At 37.2% G+C, this 17,509-nt stretch overlaps 1 protein-coding gene across 1 annotated transcript in view; it reads right to left on the bottom strand.

Moving 5' to 3' along the window:
* LOC113100930 (NACHT, LRR and PYD domains-containing protein 3-like) overlaps positions 1 to 17,509 on the bottom strand; it is a 48,406-nt gene that overhangs the window by 21,936 nt on the left and 8,961 nt on the right. The gene's annotated exons all lie outside the window — the stretch shown is intronic.

The raw sequence follows: 17,509 nt of genomic DNA, 5'->3' as shown, positions 1-17,509 counted from the left end.
AAATCTGCTCTCAACTCCCAACTCCTTGCAGGTGACAGCAGTGACCACTCCTTTGCTGCTAAGCATTTACCCCTTTTCCTTTTTGGCACCTAAACTCTGGAATAACCTACCTAACATTGTTCGGGAGGCGGACACACTCTTGCAATTTATATCTAGATTAAAGACCCATCTCTTTAACCTGGCTTACACATAACATACTAATATGCTTTTAATATTTAGTATTGCATTGTTGGATCCTGTGAGTTTTTAATCTTCCCCTTCCAGCTCCCCCTTCTCCAGCTTGTAAACCAAACTGATGGATTTATTGGTAGCCTCAAGTTGTCGATTTTGAATAGGGCTGCATTTGACAGACATTGGGGAAGGCCCAGCCACTTCCGAATGTAGTTGTTAGCCTTTAAGTCCATCTTCTGGACAACTGATGAGGTGATGTCACACAGTTTGAGGGGTCACATCAAACAATTGGTTAAGGTAAATTGGTAACATCAAACCTTTAACTTGCCGGGTAGTAAGCTTTGATTGATCTTTTCCAGGGGTGGTGACACCATCCATGTAGCATCGTATCGCAGGGAGTCGCTGACCAGTCTGAGATTTGACTCCTCTGGCCATCTGTTTTCCACCATTGAGGACAGTCTCAAAGGCTGCTGCAAATAGGATGGGGTTGTTATCAGTCCTGTTTGGTCCATCTTCCATCCTGCCTCATGGAGGATTACTGGCCTGGTTCCTCTTTGTTCTGCTTGTAGTTTCTTAAGGGAGTCATTGCAGCTTGTTACTCCAATGATATTTGGTTAGTGTAACTAGACCCACCACCCGGGTGCAGTCTTTCCTGCTGCCAGCCAGTCTCCCTTTGATTCCTTTGTCTCAATGTTATGTTAAGTGTATCTCCTGACCACCCCATGTTACTCATTGTCTGGAATATTAAAGTGTGTTAGACAAAATCTTCTTTCTCTTAATGCTCCTCACTTCCACACAGTAGTTCTTGAAAACCAGAGCAACAAAGAAAAGGGAGTGTCATATGTTTCTTCCATTTTGTTTTGTCATATTTTTAAAGATTTTTTTCTTCTCCCCTATTGACACCACCGCAAAATTCACCTCCCTAGCTCTTAAAGACCTGGGCCCGTATTCATAAAGATTCGAAGAATCCTCTCAGAAAACTTAATTTAGCTTAAAAACTTTTATGTAGGAGTCTTAGCTTAAGAGCGATTCGGGACCGATCTGAGAGCAGCTCTGAGTAAGGAAAAGACAAAAACTTTCATCTTAGTGAGGAGGTGGGGTTGACCCCGTTGCTATGTATGACACAATCTTTTGAAGACTGTGATTGGTTGGTTGTCCAAGAAGGAAAAAAAGAGTAAGTATAGGGTCTATTCTAATTCTCACTTTGAATTTACATGCGTAATTTCTCCTATTTGACTGTTATTTCTCTCTCTCTCTCTCTCTCTTACACACACACACACACATTATATGTGTGTATATAAATCATTTTTTTATTTACCATGCTTTTAATTTCCTATAAGGTATTTGATTGGCTTAGAATGATAAAAATAGTTTCACTCTTTCCAATTACAGTGATTGAAGTGGCCGTTTAAAGAACATTGCTAAAGTAAGATCATTTCTCTCTCTGAGCAATACAGAAAAATTAATGCATGCATTTATTACTAGCAGACTTGACTATTGTAATGCCTTTCTTACAGGTCTACCTAAGAATACAATTAACCAATTACAATTAATCCAAAACACTGCTGCTCGAACATTGACAAAAGTAAAAAAAAAGAGATCATATTACACCAGTATTAAAGTCATTACACTGGTTACCTATTAGATTTCGAATTGATTTAAAAAAATCTTTTATTAGTTTATAAGGCATTGCACGGACTTGCTCCAGACTATCTTTCAAATATGATTACAGTATATGAACCGAGAAGGACTCTAAGATCTTCAGATTCTTTTCTTTTAAATGTATCTTATAGTAGAACTAAAAAATATGGTAATGCTGCTTTTAGCCGTTATGCTCCTCAACTCTGGAACAATCTTCCAGAGAACATAAGATGTGCTGAAAACATTAATAGCTTTAAATCTAAATTAAAAACATATATTTTTAGTCAGGTCTTCCTATAAAATCTTATTAAATATTTTTATAGTGTGCTTTGCTTTGTTTTAATGATGTATTTTTATTTATTTCTATTCATATTTTGATTTTTTAAATTCAATTTTATCTTAATGGGTCTATTTTACTTTTTAATTATTCTTTTAATTTTACTAATTGCTGTTTCTATTGTTTCCTTGTCAAGCACTTTGAATTGCATTAACTTGTTTAGAAAAGTGCTATATAAATAAAATTTGCTTGCTTGCTTGCTTGAATGTTGGTTTTAATGTATCAAACATGGGATCAAAACCAAGAAGGACGAGAAAGCCAAACAGTGTTTACTGTTAGCCCAGTTAGTGGATGAACACAGGGCCATTCTTAAAGGATAATTTGGGTCGGGTGTCACAGCAAGGGACAAGAAGCAGACATGGGAGCGTATTAACGGTTAATTCCCCCTGCTTGAGCACACATATAAGCCTGCTATATTCATAAATGCAGTTTTTTGAGGGAATGTCCAGTGGAAACGAAATGAACTGCGACACAATAAGATGTTCTGAAAGTGCTGTAATTGTTTGTGTGATCACTCTGCTTACAGAAGGTTCTGACAGACCCAAGTCATCATATTGCATTGTTGCATTTTCTCAGTTGCCAAATATCGTAATGTAGTGATTACTTTAATTTCTGGCGCTATGGCATTTCTGCGCTGTGTTGGAGATGTTAGCACATCTCTAATAAGATCAGTCACAAACATGATCCCTGCACGATCTAGACAAGGCAAGGCAAGGCAAGTTTGTTTATATAGCACATTTCGTACACAATGGTAAGGCAAAGTGCTTTACATAAAAGAAAGTAAAATAATCATGAAGAAAAATAATAGCAAAATAAAACAAGCAATTTTAAAACTTTTAAAATGATTAAAACATTTACTTAAAATGAATTTAAAAACCGTTAGAAAATGTGATAGACACTATCTAATCTATAGCATCTAATTAACTCCCTGTCATCCATTGTCTGCAACACATGTCTTCTGCCTCTTCGTCTTTCTGCCATTTTCTCCTCTGCTAAAGAAACTCTTAAGCCTCTTAAAAGTCCTTGTCTGTGCTCCTAACAAGTTTGACCTTAAGACCTCTTTTAAGGGTTAAGATGCTTTCTGAATTACTTTTTTCTTTACTATGATTTTTTCTTTAATTTTAAGAGTAAACGCCCACATTTCTAAGAATTTTCTTGGAATTTTGTCACTAGGAGCTACTTTTTGCATTAAGAATCTTTATGAATATGGGCCCTGCTCTTCTTGGAATATGCGAGTGAATCACACTCACATAACCCACCATCATCCCTGCTGTTTGGAGCAAGAGCCTGAGACCACCGATGATGCCCTTCGCCTAATGCAGTGACAGAGTTATGGATCGCTTCAGAGCCAGAGCTTCAAATGACATCAGACCAGGTGTTTGAGCATGCTACAGTGCTTGCCACAGTGAAGAGCATGAGGCATCATGGCTGAGGGTTATCTTAAACTGGATTTGCCCACTCTCCTGCCTTTATCTGAACTACCTGTCAGTCCTGTTTTGGCTATGGAGGACGTTTAAAAACTTTCTGTCCGCCCTGAACTGGTGGCCAGCACTGTCGTTCCCCTTTCTGATGCACTCCCTATGCTCCTGTTGTTCCCCTGTCTGAAATGCTCCCGATGCTGGGAGTCACGATTTGGTATGGGCAGGCAATGCAAACCAGCCCTGTGACCCTGGAGGCTCCCTCTGTTGGTTCCACTGTGAGTTGCTTTCATGGCTGCGGCCTGGGTCCTGCTTGGCTCCTCCTGCTCAAAGTCCCTACGGTCTCCTCTCTGGTCCACCCTGGACTTGTTTGCAATCCTCCTCATGGTTGTCTGTCCAGGTGTGTCTTGTTAATTACTCTCATTTGCTATAGTACTTATAGTGTGTAATAGTCACCTATTTCTGCCTTTATGTACAGCTTTTTGAGGTGATGATGAACATGCTTTGTTGTATTGTTTTTATCTTCACATGGAAAAAAAAAAACATACTGTTGTATCAGATGCCTGAGGTGTAATCACGGATTAATATATGGATGTTTATTTGCTTTTCATCTCATCATTGTTATGTCATGCAATATGGTTAAGTGGAATGGGAAGTGACGCGTCCAGGAGGAACTCCGGAGTCCAAACGGGGAAAGAGGTCTGAGTCTAGCGGGCTCAGTCTAGCCATATATTTGCATGAAGAATTCATCAAAGGGTCTAATACCCTATCGTTTTATGGATTACATGGCAATTGGTTGCTGGACTACCACAGTTTCCCGTCGGCTACACAGACGGGGCGAGATTGCGTAAGTTGATGAGGATATAATGACTAAGGCTTCTTGCCACGCTGGGCCTTATATTTTTGTTCTGTGTCTTTTTCCTCTCGCGGAGGAGGCTGTTGTTCCGTACGGACAATTGATGTCTCTTGAATGAACATTCAGTCTGCTGGCCAGGACACTGGGACATTGGGGTTTTGAGGGTTAAATGTGTGGGATAATTTGAGAATGTTGGTGTCGTTGTTGCCTGTTTGGGTATTATAATGCGATATATCTCTTAATACACTTGGTTGAACTTATGTTTCATTGTTTTTTCGTTAAGATATAATTAATTAAAGTCTACATACATGTTGATTTTGTGCTACGTATTATTATTTTTTGGTTATTTAACGAAAGTAAGCTATTACTGTCTTTATTTACATCAGTAGGTATCAGATCGGCCCGTTTCCTTATGTTTTGCATGCAATACTTTTCTCTTGCTTTGATAGTGTAAGGGAAATTGTTACAAGTGTAGGGAGTAGGTTTAGGTGTAGGAAAAGGGTAAATTAGGGGTAGGTGAGTTCAGGTAGAAAGAAACTCTGCAGGTCAATGGCTCTCTAAAACTGAACTTGCTTACGGCTGGGGTAAAAGGATAGAAAATTAATTAATGTACAATTGAAAAACCATTACGCCAATTGAAATGTCCCCTAATAACATGGATACTCAAGGCGTATGTGTCTTTCACTACTAACTGCTGCATGTGTGTGCACTTTAATGGGTTAAACACTGAGCACATTCAAAGCATGGGTTCCCACACATGGCTACAATTTTTTAGACACTGGAGGAATAATGAAGACCTATTTATGTCAGTGCTTTGCTTGTTATGTTCTGTTTTGACCTCTAGGGGTCCTCATAATGCTCTCATGACCATCTTACTCTGCTTGTAATTGCTGTTATTAGGGTCACCTGTGTCTCATTCGGCTGTGTGTATTTAAGTGACATTTTCTCATAGCTTATTTGCTTGGTGTTTAGCTGTTCTAAAGCCAGTTGCCTGAGTAAGTGTTCTTTGTATCTGGGATTTTTTTTTTTTTCTCTTGCATGTGGATTATTCCTTCACTGTTATTTTTGTGAAATTTCTCTTGTGGAGTTTTTGCTTCAATATCTTTTTGAATCTTTTATTTATTTATTGTGAAATGCCCATTTGGACAGTTTTTTTGTTTTTGATAAACTTTTTAGTTGTTTTTTGCTTCAACTGTGGATTTTTGTTGCTTGAACTTTTATTAAAGATTTTCTTGTCCTGCACCTCAACTTCTCCAATGTGCGTCCTACTGTTAGATTCACCATTCTCAAGTGGCTCAAGGACTTAAGGTTAAGCATTTACAATTATTGTCTGATGTCATGACCTCTGTTCATCAAATCTTCGATCGTCTGCCCTCTACCCAAGATACGGCCTCAACTGCAGATTCCGTTCCACTTCCGGGTTCTCAAACCAGGGCTCCGAACCGGTTCAAGGAACGAAAACCGGAAATGAACGAAATTTTGACAGGAACAGAAACCAAATCAAATTTTATAGTTCCGAACAGAATCGAAAATTTGAAATGGCCGATAACCGGTTAATAACATTATTTTTTCGTTCCATTTAATATTTGAAATTTGCTGTCAACCAATCACAAATTCCATGTGAAGCTGAAGCCAGCAAGTGAAATGTCTGCTCAGCTGAGAATTCATCATAGGCAAGTCTCAATGACAATGCACCGCCTTCAGGGCTGGATTAAAAGCAAATTAGGCCTGATGACGCAGCGCAAAAAGTAATCTCCTTTAATTATTCCAAACTTTTAGAAGCTCCGCTCACCGAGGGCATTGGACCTCATCATGCACAGACAGATGCACTAACCCATTTCGACATTTGGAAAAGTCTGAGAAAGATTCAGTGATGACAAAAGCTTTTACAAGCTCTGCTGATTCGTTCACAGTCACCGGTTTCTGAGTGTGCATGAATGCAGAAAACTGTATCAGCTATTTTTTTGACCGATTAATAATCAGTTAAACGGTTTAAAAAGTCATTTATTTTCAGTAAATTATCAAAATATTTAAAAAGGTTTGCTGCATGGTTAAAATCTGCTACGCGTGTATACAGAGAGAGAGAGAGAAAGAGAAAACTTGTATAGCCTATACGTTTTTTTAGAGAGAGAAAAAAATATTTAATTCAGAAATAGACAATGCAGAAACAATGTTTACAAACATTAGGCTATAATAAACACTAGGCTATTTTGTATAATAATTTGTCATCCAAATACATGGCGAATACGGAAACTATGATTTTGTGTCGAATGAGAGACCCGCTGGTTTTCGTTTTAGCCTAAATTAATTAGTTTTAGTTTGTCGTTAATATTGCTATAGCTTCTTATATATTTTCATTCTTGTTCTTTTCTAAATACTGTTAATTGAAATTATTTGTTGGGGAGGGATGGGAACTAAAATAGCCTAGCGGAGCTTCTCAAATTTCCCGGAAGCTGAAAAGTTTTCATTTGCTATATTAACCTCAAAATAATTCTTAGAACGAAATTTGGAGTCCAACTTTTTTGACGCATATACAGCGTAACTTCTTATACATTTACCATTATTCTAATATTTTTTTTATATTAAATACAATTTTAGCATCCAGATACGAACATGGAAACATTTGGATTCATGCCGAAAGAGAGAGGTTTAAAGTTTAAAGACTCTAGCTTCGATATTTGACCAATATTTTGATAAAACATTGTTGCAGTGACAGTTATTTAGTAATTTATGTCAAAAGTGCAAAACAATAAATACGTATTATGCCACATTTTGAATAGAAATTCACCACTGCTGTCCCAAAATAAGACAGCATCAGATCGTGTCACATGGTTTGAGAACACTTCCTGTTTTATACCTGCTGACAACAAAACTGAAACACCTCTGTACACAGGAAATATCCGAATAATAAACCCGCGATTATGATAGAAAAGCTTGGTATGAGATTTTCTTGAGATCTGAGGCATTATATAAAAAAGTACATCAGAAATGCTAACTTGTGCAGCAATGAAAAAGGCTAAAATAGCATATTTTTACAATAGTAAATGACCAAATTCCACCCGTGATCGCAAAGGATGTTATTACAAACACTCGATCGGGGTTCAAAGTGAGTTTTGAGTAAAAGTGTACTAATAATTTAATATATTGCCAGATGTACCTTGATGCTAACGTTAGCTCTAATGCTACTAATAGCAGGTGCATTTCTTCTTCATAATGCATTTCTGTCACAATAATTCACATAAAAGTCGTAAGAAAAAGTTTTGTTGTATTTTTATAGAAAGATTTTTGATAAATAAGGGCTAAATGCATACAGAGACTGAAGTGAGATCACTGCTTTGTTAACATTGAAATTCCACAAAAAAGGCTGACAAAGGTTGAATAAAACCAAAAGATTAATGATAAAAGAATAATTCAGATAATGTGTCATACCTGGCGGAAGTGTGAAAGACTTGTTTGGTGAAAAACAGAACCATGAAATGGGGAGTTTTCAAAGCCAACACACATACAGAGCGCACAGGAGTGTTTACATGTGAGATCTTACAGAGATGAAAAGTGCCATAAATCAATCTGATTAGCCTTCTCTAAAAACACACATGACATGGCCTTAGAAAATATTTCATAAAATTGAGTTTTACAGATTAGATTATGAAATTTCTAATGAAGTTTTGAAAGACTTGTGGCTTTACCTACACTGTATCTCTAAACTCATACCTTACATCAACAAATAAAATAAAAAACATTTTAAAAATATGTTTTTAATATTTTTATTATCATAACAGTCTGAGTGATTCTGATTCCTGAACAGTAAACTCTGAAGTCTCAGCTTTGTGAAAAAATGTTGATTATGTATCTAGTCAGAAAGAATCATGAGCAGAAACCTTTTTATGTTGGGTATGTCATTTCTGTCTCCATGCCAAAAAAGGGGGGTGACTGGTAAGGAGCTAATAACTGTTTTTATAATGTTTTTAAACATTTTGCTTTAGACTACAGGCATTTTAGCCTTTTGGAAGTAATAGGGCTAATAAAATGCAATGTGAGCCGCGACTTTTTTAAAATGTAAAAAAAAAATGTTACTCTCAAAACGCAATCTTATGGTTTTTTTTCTTTTAACAATGCAGCAAACATTTTTAAATATCTTAAAAATACTTTGTTTTAAAGTGTTGATAATTATTATTATTTTTATTTTTTTTAAGTTGCTTACATTTGGCCAAAATCCAGAGATGATGATGCTGTAGCCTGTTGGCTGTGACTAAGCGTTAGATCTTTATTTTTTTTTCCTTTTCTTTTTGAGTAAAGAAAACGCTATACTTCATTATTATTATATTATTATTATTATTATTAGGCAAATAATATATTTTTCAAATAACGTTATTAACTGGTATTTCTTCCACCCGAACTAGTTTCTGAATGGTAATAATATCAGAGGAACGCAGAACAAATACGTTAAAATATTGATTCTGCTCGGAGTGAACCAATTGAATTTTTATTTTCGTTTTCAAGCCCTGCCTCAGACATCAGGTCCCCTTGTAGAACCCCGCCTATCTCCATCACAACAGTTCTCTGTAGACCCCAGTGCTTGCTGTGGATTCCTCACTCGGTGTTCCCTCACATTTGAGCTACAGCCCACACCCTTCCCTTCAGATACGGCCAAGATTGCAAATGTCATCACACTCCTTTCTGGCAAGGCCCTCTCCTGGGCAACAGCTGTTTGGAATGCCCGGAGCCCTTTCTGTTCAGGTTATTCTGAATTTGAAGAGAAATTCAAATGAGTCTTTGATCATCCCATCAGTGGCCGAGAAGCATATAAACGTTTGTTGTCTCTCCAACAGGGTACCCGCAGTGCTACAGAGTTACAGCAGTACAACCATACATACAACACAGAATACACAATAACATAAGACAACTAAAATAGCTGATACAACAACCACAAATTCTTAGCATATCATGCAGAACAACTACAGCCAGATGTGGCTGCTTCCATGTCAGTTAATATCCTCAGCTGGGAATTTTATGGACCACTCTCTTGCTAGGAGTCTCCAGATCCCCTCTGAATCACTTGCTACCCTTCTGACAGTTACTGCTCTGGTTTGAAGGCCTCTGGGTCCAGGCAGAGTAACACTTCTTACCTCTCTCCTTTGCCTCTCTGTTCGCCAACACCAGGAGGAGTTGTGTTTTCATCTGATAATGTCTCTAGAATTCCCGGTTATCTTTGGTCACCCCTGGCTTCTTCACCATAACCCTCATCTTGACTGGTCCACTGGCACTACCCTCAGTTGGAGTCTCACTTGTCATTTTACCTGTTTAGTCCAGAGTTCCCTTGACACTATTCTCGAGTCTCAAGATCCCCTAGACCTTTCTTGTGTCCCCTCTCATTACCATGACCTCAAGGCAGTCTTGAATAAAAAGAAAGCCACCTCTTTACCACCACACCATCGCTATGACTGCGCCATTGACCTTCCAGGCACCTGTCCCCCCAGAGGCCGTATCTTTTCCTTGTCTTCTCCTGAGCTCGCTGCCATGGACAACTACATTGAGGAGGCCCTCACAGCAGGGATCATTCTTCAATCCATATCTCTGGCTGGAGCTGTTTTTTTCTTTTTTGGGAAAAAAGGATGGAGGTCTTCGGCCCTACATATGGAGGCCTCAACAAAATCACCATCCATAATCAAAACAGCACCAATGCACATAAGACTCCACCTCCTCCCGGCGACCAGGTGATAATGCTACCCCAGACAGTGTGAGGAGATCCTTCAGCAGGATCAATGCACACAAAGCTCCGGGTCCAGACAAGATCCATGGGCATGTACTGAGAGACTGTGCAACAGAACTCACTGATGTCTTCACAGACATTTTCAACATCTCACTGAGTCAGGCTGTTGTTCCCACATGTTTCAAAACTACCACCATCTTTCCAGTTCCGAAGAAGCCATCTCCATCCTGCTTCATAGACTACCATCCTGTTGCACTTACCCCCATCCTCATGAAGTGCTTTGAATGGCTTGTCATGCACCACATCAAGTCTGCCCTCCCCCCCCTCCCTGGACCCCTTCCAGTTTGCATATCGGTCCAATCGGTGACACGAAAATTCCAGTTAATATAAAAGCTATTCCTCAAGATTCCTAGCTCAGTCCAGTTCGGCTTGCGATTCCTTTTTTTCTACATTTTCTGTGTTTGTAGGATATTTGTTAACAAGCCTTCATAAATAGACCAGCCAGCAATCACAGACATTGATAAAAGCTGAGCCGTATACCCTCATTAAGACCACACTGAGTTGTAACGTTGTAATTTCTACTTCATTAAGGAAAGCCCCTTGAGATAGGCCATCTTGTTTTCAATGGGGTCCACATGGGAGTGAAAGTACAAAATATGCTTGCTTAATATGAGCAAATAAGACACAAATCATTATTTGAACAGGGTGTAATGAGCTTAAGTTTTCACATATTAGATTCTAATTATATATTTAGTATATATAATTATGTATTTAATCTATATTTAGATTCTAATGTTAGGCTATAACCCCTACAGCTTACTATTCATTTTCCAGATATTTTCTTGAATGTGAAATATTATTTACAATTATAGTCTGCATAAGATTAGAGTGTATAATTGTTTATTGATTTGAGGGTACATCCTTTGCTCATTATCACCAAAAGTTCATTTTCATCAAACTTGTAGGATCAACCAATTACGGCTTTTGAAATGATGACTCATACCTAGCAACGGGTCATCCACACTTCACTAAGATAGGATTTTCCATCCATTCCTTGCTCAGAGTTCACTGAAAATGTTCTGGAATCACTTCTAAGCTAAAACTCCTGGCAAGGAATTTTTGAGTTAAGTTATGAGCTTTCTGAGAGGATTCTCAGAATCTTTAGGGATACGGGCCCAGGGCTCGTATTCATTAAGATTCTAAGAATTCTGTCAGAAAACTCTTAATTTAGCTTAAAAATTTTATGTAGGAGTCTTAGCTTAAGAGCGATTCGGGACCGATCTGAGAGCAACTCTGAGTAAGGAAAAGACAAAAACTTTCATCATAGTGAGGAGGCGGGGTTGACCCGGTTGCTATGTATGACTCAATCTTTTGAAGACTGTGATTGGTTGGTTGTCCAAGAAGGAAAAAAAGAGTGATTTTAAGTATAGGGTCTATTCTAATTCTCACTTTGAATTTACATGCGTAATTTTTCCTATTTGACTGTTCTCTTTCTCTCTCTCTCTCTCTCTCTCTCTCTCTCTCTCTCTCTCTCTCACACACACACACACATGTTTTTTTTTACCATGCTTTTAATTTCCTATAGAGTTTGGGAACATGACGTCAGCAACGCAATGCATTCTGGGACTTTGGGACATGGACGCTGCTGTATGTATTGTATTGGATTGATAATAGACTGTATTGTTTGCTCTCTACAGCTAAAAAATAAGTTACAATGGTAAAACCTTGTTGTGTAATTAACTGCCATACTCGTACTCATGACCGGCATGGAAAAATTATTTGAATGGAGTGCGATTTTTCAGCTTTCCCGCTGTAAAACCGCACCTTGATCTCAGGTCTCCGAGTTAACAAAGCGGCGTCACATGGCTTGGTTAGCAGCAGTAAGAAGTAAAAGAAGGATTGTCCTTTTGGTCTGATATATACACACGTATGTATGTGCATTTATATATATATATATATATATATATATATATATATATATATATATATATATAAATATACAGAAGTGTACGTTATATAAACAACTTTTTTTTGGATGTGATTAATCGATTTGACAGACTTACATTAAATGTTACCTATGCATGAACCACATCTCCTGCATTATCAGTGTTATGCATATTGCACACCAACTGTTACAGTAATAAACGGCAAAATTGATCAATTCTGTATCTCTTTATTTGTGCATCATAACACACTGAGGTTAATTTGTACAGCTTACAATAACGCATATTAAAAAGTAAAGGGGCAGTGTAACTCGCTCGTTGACGCGGAAAATTTGTAGGTTCTGCACCCATCCATTTGTAAATTGCAGGTGAGACTCGAGAGATTTATCATTTTTAAACTGATCAGAGGTGTACGCTCTGACACTACAAACAAGGTAAGAAAAGACACTGGGGAAGGTTACGAGCGGCAGCTCTTTAAGATCATCTGACCACTCTTTGTGTTCGTGCAGATTGAGTTCGTTGATTGTCTTGATTTTTTTCTAAATTCCGCATCTTTGCTTCCTTGTTGAGTTTTTCTTTATATGTAATCTTACACTTGATCTGTATGTCATGTCACTTTCACTTTCACTTTTACTGATAAGCGTGTCCCAAAAAATGGCCGCGACTACCCAGAATACAATGTGCAGTGACGTAGTTTCCCAAGCTCTATAAGGTATTTGATTGACTTAGAATTATAAAAATTGTTCCACTCTTTCCAATTACAGTGATTGCTGTCTTATTTAAGTGGTGGCTTGAATGTTGGTTTTAATGTATCAAACATGGAATCAAAACCAAGAAGGGCGAGAAAGCCAAACTGGACAGAGGAACAGTGTTTACTGTTAGCCCAGTTAAAGGAAAATTCGGGTCGGGTGTCACAGCAAGGGACAAGAAGCAGACATGGGAGCGTATTAACGGTTTATTCCCCCTGCTTGTGCACACATATAAGTCTGCTATATTCATGAATGCAGTTTTTTGAGCCTGCAAGGTGGGAATGTCCAGTGGAAACGAAATGAACTGCGACACAATAAGATGTTCTGAAAGTGCTGTAATTGTTTGTGTGATCACTCTGCTTACAGAAGGTTCTGACAGACCCAAGTCATCATATTGCATTGTTGCATTTTCTCAGTTGCCAAATATCGTAATGTAGTGATTACTTTAATTTCTGGCACTAAGGCATTTCTGCGCCGTGTCGGAGATGTTAGCACGTCTCTAATAAGATCAGTCACAAACATGATCCCTGCACGATCTAATCTACAGCTTCTTATTAACTCACTGTCATCCATTGTCTGCAACACATGTCTTCTGCCTCTTCGTCTTTCTGCCATTTTCTCCTCTGCTAAAGAAACTCTTAAGCCTCTTAAAAGTCCCTGTCTGTGCTCCTAACAAGTTTGACCTTAAGACCTCTTTTAAGGGTTAAGATGCTTTCTGAATTACTTTTTTCTTTACTAGGATTTTTTCTTTAATTTTAAGAGTAAAAGCCCACATTTCTAAGAATTTTCTTAGAATTTTGTCACTAGGAGCTACTTTTTGCATTAAGATTCTTTATGAATACGGGCCTAGATCTTTCACCCATAGAAAACATTTGGAGCATCATAAAGAGGAAGATGCTACAAAGAAGACCTAAGACTGCTGAGCAACTAGAAGCCTGTATTAGACAAGAATAGGATAACATGGCCATGTCCCAACATTTTTGAGATGTGTTGATGCTATGAAATTTAAAATCATAAAATTATAAATTTTCTCAGTTTAAACATTTGATATGTCATCTATTCTGAATAGAATATTGAAATATGAAACATCCACATTATTGCATTCTGTTTTTATTCACAATTTGTACAGTGTCCCAACTGTTTTGGAATCGGGTTTGTAAGCCACAAAGTTTTGGATGAATAATCACCCATCAAAAGCTGTTCAACTCGATTCCCAGTTATTTTCAGAAGTGGATGCTAGAATCAATCTGAACATCTGAATCAATTTATGATTTTCAGGATTGTGATGTTATGATCAACTCTTCTGCACTTCCTAATTGTTTTTGATTCTGTGATCAGAGACAACCCAAGGGGTGGCCACAGCCACCACTCTATAAACTCTGGCCACCCCTGTAGCCACCCCTAGGATAAACATTTTTTTTTCAAGTCAGTCTTTAAAGTTTATAATAATGTAATAACATAATACATTTATTCTAACAATTATAATAATTATTATAATAATAACAATATTAATAAATATAGCTGCAAGCAGCAATCACGGGGCCAAGCATTCCAGCGGCAACATCAGGAGCTAAGCATATGTAGCATCAGACCAAATGCAACAATGAATAATGAAATTAATAATTGCATGATTGTAATTGAAATGGCTGAAAATCGTTAATAAAAGTTCCACAGCGAGGAGCTAAGCATGGCATGGAGCATCAGACCAAATGCAACGAGTAAGGAAAGCAATTATTGGAAGAGTGTAATTGAAACAGCCAGTAAAACTCCAGTAAAATGATGCATTATAATTTTTGGAAAATAGGTGGCGCTGTAATCAAATCGCTTTGTTGTGTTCTGTGGGAGGTGACAATGTTGTTGGCAATTTCTTTCAAAATACTTACAGACCTTTAGGGCAATGAGTCGAACATGCCCACCGAGTTTCGTTCCGATCGACTTCCATTAACCTTGTCAAATAGGTGCTTAAAGTTGTTTGGCCAATGGCGGCCATGTTTTTTAAGATAAGTGAAATTCCTCATAGAGCACTTGTGCCACATTGGGCCATATCAATTTTCAAGTTGATTGGATCAACGGTTGCTTAGTTATAGCCATTTGATTTTTTTTCATCCTGTAGCGCCACCAAGTGGCAGATATGGAAAAAAAATAATAATTTGACTAAAGTTTTTGTTCATGCATATGAGTTCTGAGTTTGGTGAAGATAACTCATTTTGTTCCCGAGTTATAGCCTTTTTCGTAAAATTGGTCCACGAATTTGAATGTTTTGGGTCACCTGGTTTTTTGTTCAGTCTTGATCAAACCACTGCAATAATATTCTCTGGACTCTCTAGATCAATAATTTTCAAAAATATGTTGCATTTTGTCCTTTGGTTAGCTATAAGAGGTCATTTAGGAAAGGGCCGTGGCCACATGTAACCTAAAGCCTATAAAACTGAAACAAAAACTCAAAACTTTATGAAACTTGGTTATAACATGTGAAAGATGACCCACCAAGCATGCAAAGTTTCATTAAGATCAGAAAATAGCTGGTGCTATAACAGTTAAAATGGCCTAAAAAACAAAAGATTTCTGTTGTGAATGGCATTAAACTGCAAAAAAAAGGGGTAATATAATCACACATGCATTAGATCTGTATTTTTTCTAAACAATCATGCAAAATTTAACAGAGATTAGGTAAAAAAGAACACTGTAATATTTATAAAGCTTCAAAACCCAGTGTTGAATAAAAAATTGCAATTATAACCACTAGATGTCACCGGAAGACCACTAATGAGCTCAGTAAAGACTAAAACATTACAGTTCATGGGCTTGTTGAGGGATTCATCTAGAAAAAATGTATATTACTATTATTTAATATTACTGTTCAAGCATTTCAGATCACATTGAGTCAAAGTTTACCAATTTATTCATACAGATATATCTAATGTTTATAATTATGCCAGATTATGATTGCAATGAAACCTGAAAAATGACATAGAAGCCCATAAAAACAGAAGACTTGCAATAGGTTTTATCACCCATCATTTATTTTAATTATCTATATATATAACAAAATGTGTGCATCTGTGTGTGGGTTTAAGCATGCTTATTGAGTATTAATATACTAGTTTAAACATTTCATGTTTGTGTGTGTCTGTAATTCTGTTCTATTCTTTTACTGTCAGCTATATCTAGGTTATTTAAAATCAGTGCAGTACTATTATCTAGACTGTGAAATTATACATAAATTGCGTATGCTTCTTTGGAATGAAATTAAGACAACATATAACAGTTATAAAGGTTAAAGAGACAGTGTTGTATGATAAATTGCATTTACGACCACTAGATGTCACTGGAAGACCACTAATGGGCTCACTAAAGACTAAAACATTACAGTTCATTGTCTCGATGATTGATTCATCTAGAAAAATATATATTACTATTATTTAATATTACTGTTCAAGCATTTAAGATCACATTGAGTGAAAGTTCAACAATTTATTCATACATGTATATCAAATGTTTACTATTATGTCAGAATATGAATGCAATGAAACCTGACATAGAAATGTAAGAAAAGAAGTCTTTCTGTGAGTTGTGTGTCACCTATAATTTATTTCAAATATCTACATACAACAAAATGTGTGGGCATGTACTTCTCTCTGTGTGTGTGTGTGTGTGTGTGTGTAATCATGCTTATTGATTATTCATATAATAGTTGAACCATTTCATTTCTGTGTGTGAGTGTCTGTGAGCCTATTCTCCATGTTAGACAATGGCACACACAAGTTTGGCTTAATTACAACAAAGCTTTGCAGAGATATAGCCTCAGACTCATTTTGTGAAGATGCCTGACATCTGAAGCAGCGCTGTACAAAAACGGTTTCGTCTATTGACACGAAATCCATAACTTTTTGTCAGCACGGTCTGAAGATGATCTGATTCAATTTTGGTGAAAATCAGACAAACGGTTGAGGATGAGTTTAAAAAAAAAGGTTTTCAACATGAATCAAAATGGCGGACAGGAAGTTTTGCTTAATATGACATAATTGGTATGTATGTTGTCGGCATGTCCCAAGGAACATTTTGAGACATGTTTCATGATAATAGGCTAATGCAATCAAAAGTTATTAGCATTATTGGAAATGTAATAATTAGCGGTTATTGATTGGTTTATTACTCTTGACCAATAGGTGGCGCTGTGACCAAAATGATGTGGCGTGGTCAATGTGATGTGACAATGTCACATATTAAGTTTTGTGTTAATATCTCCAAGCTTTGCAGAGATACAGCCTCAGATGCAGTTTGGCATCTTTCCAGCAAATTCGTTGGTACGCTAATTGAAAACGGTTACGTGTATCGACACAAATTCCATAACTTTTTGCCAGCATGGTCTGAAGATGATCCAAATCAAATTTGGTGAAAATCTGAGCAACGGTCTAGGAGGAGTTCGAAAAAGTAGGTTTTCAACATGAATCAAAATGGCGGACAGGAAATTTTGCCAAAATTGACAAATGGGGTATCTGTGTTCTCGGCATGACCCAAGGAATCTATCAACATCAGTTTTGTTACAATAGGCTAATGTATGCAAAAGTTATTAGCATTTTTCGAAAAATCGTTATAACTATTGACCACAAGGTGGCGCTGCCCCCAATTTTTTTGTGTACATTCAGGGCATGGAGCCGGACATTTTTGTAATTATTTGCGA

The sequence above is a fragment of the Carassius auratus genome, unplaced genomic scaffold, assembly GCF_003368295.1.
Source record: "Carassius auratus strain Wakin unplaced genomic scaffold, ASM336829v1 scaf_tig00217411, whole genome shotgun sequence".
Taxonomy (NCBI): Eukaryota; Metazoa; Chordata; class Actinopteri; order Cypriniformes; family Cyprinidae; genus Carassius; species Carassius auratus.
Note: the sequence above shows the minus strand (reverse complement) of the source record. Positions and strands in the feature narration are given on the sequence as shown.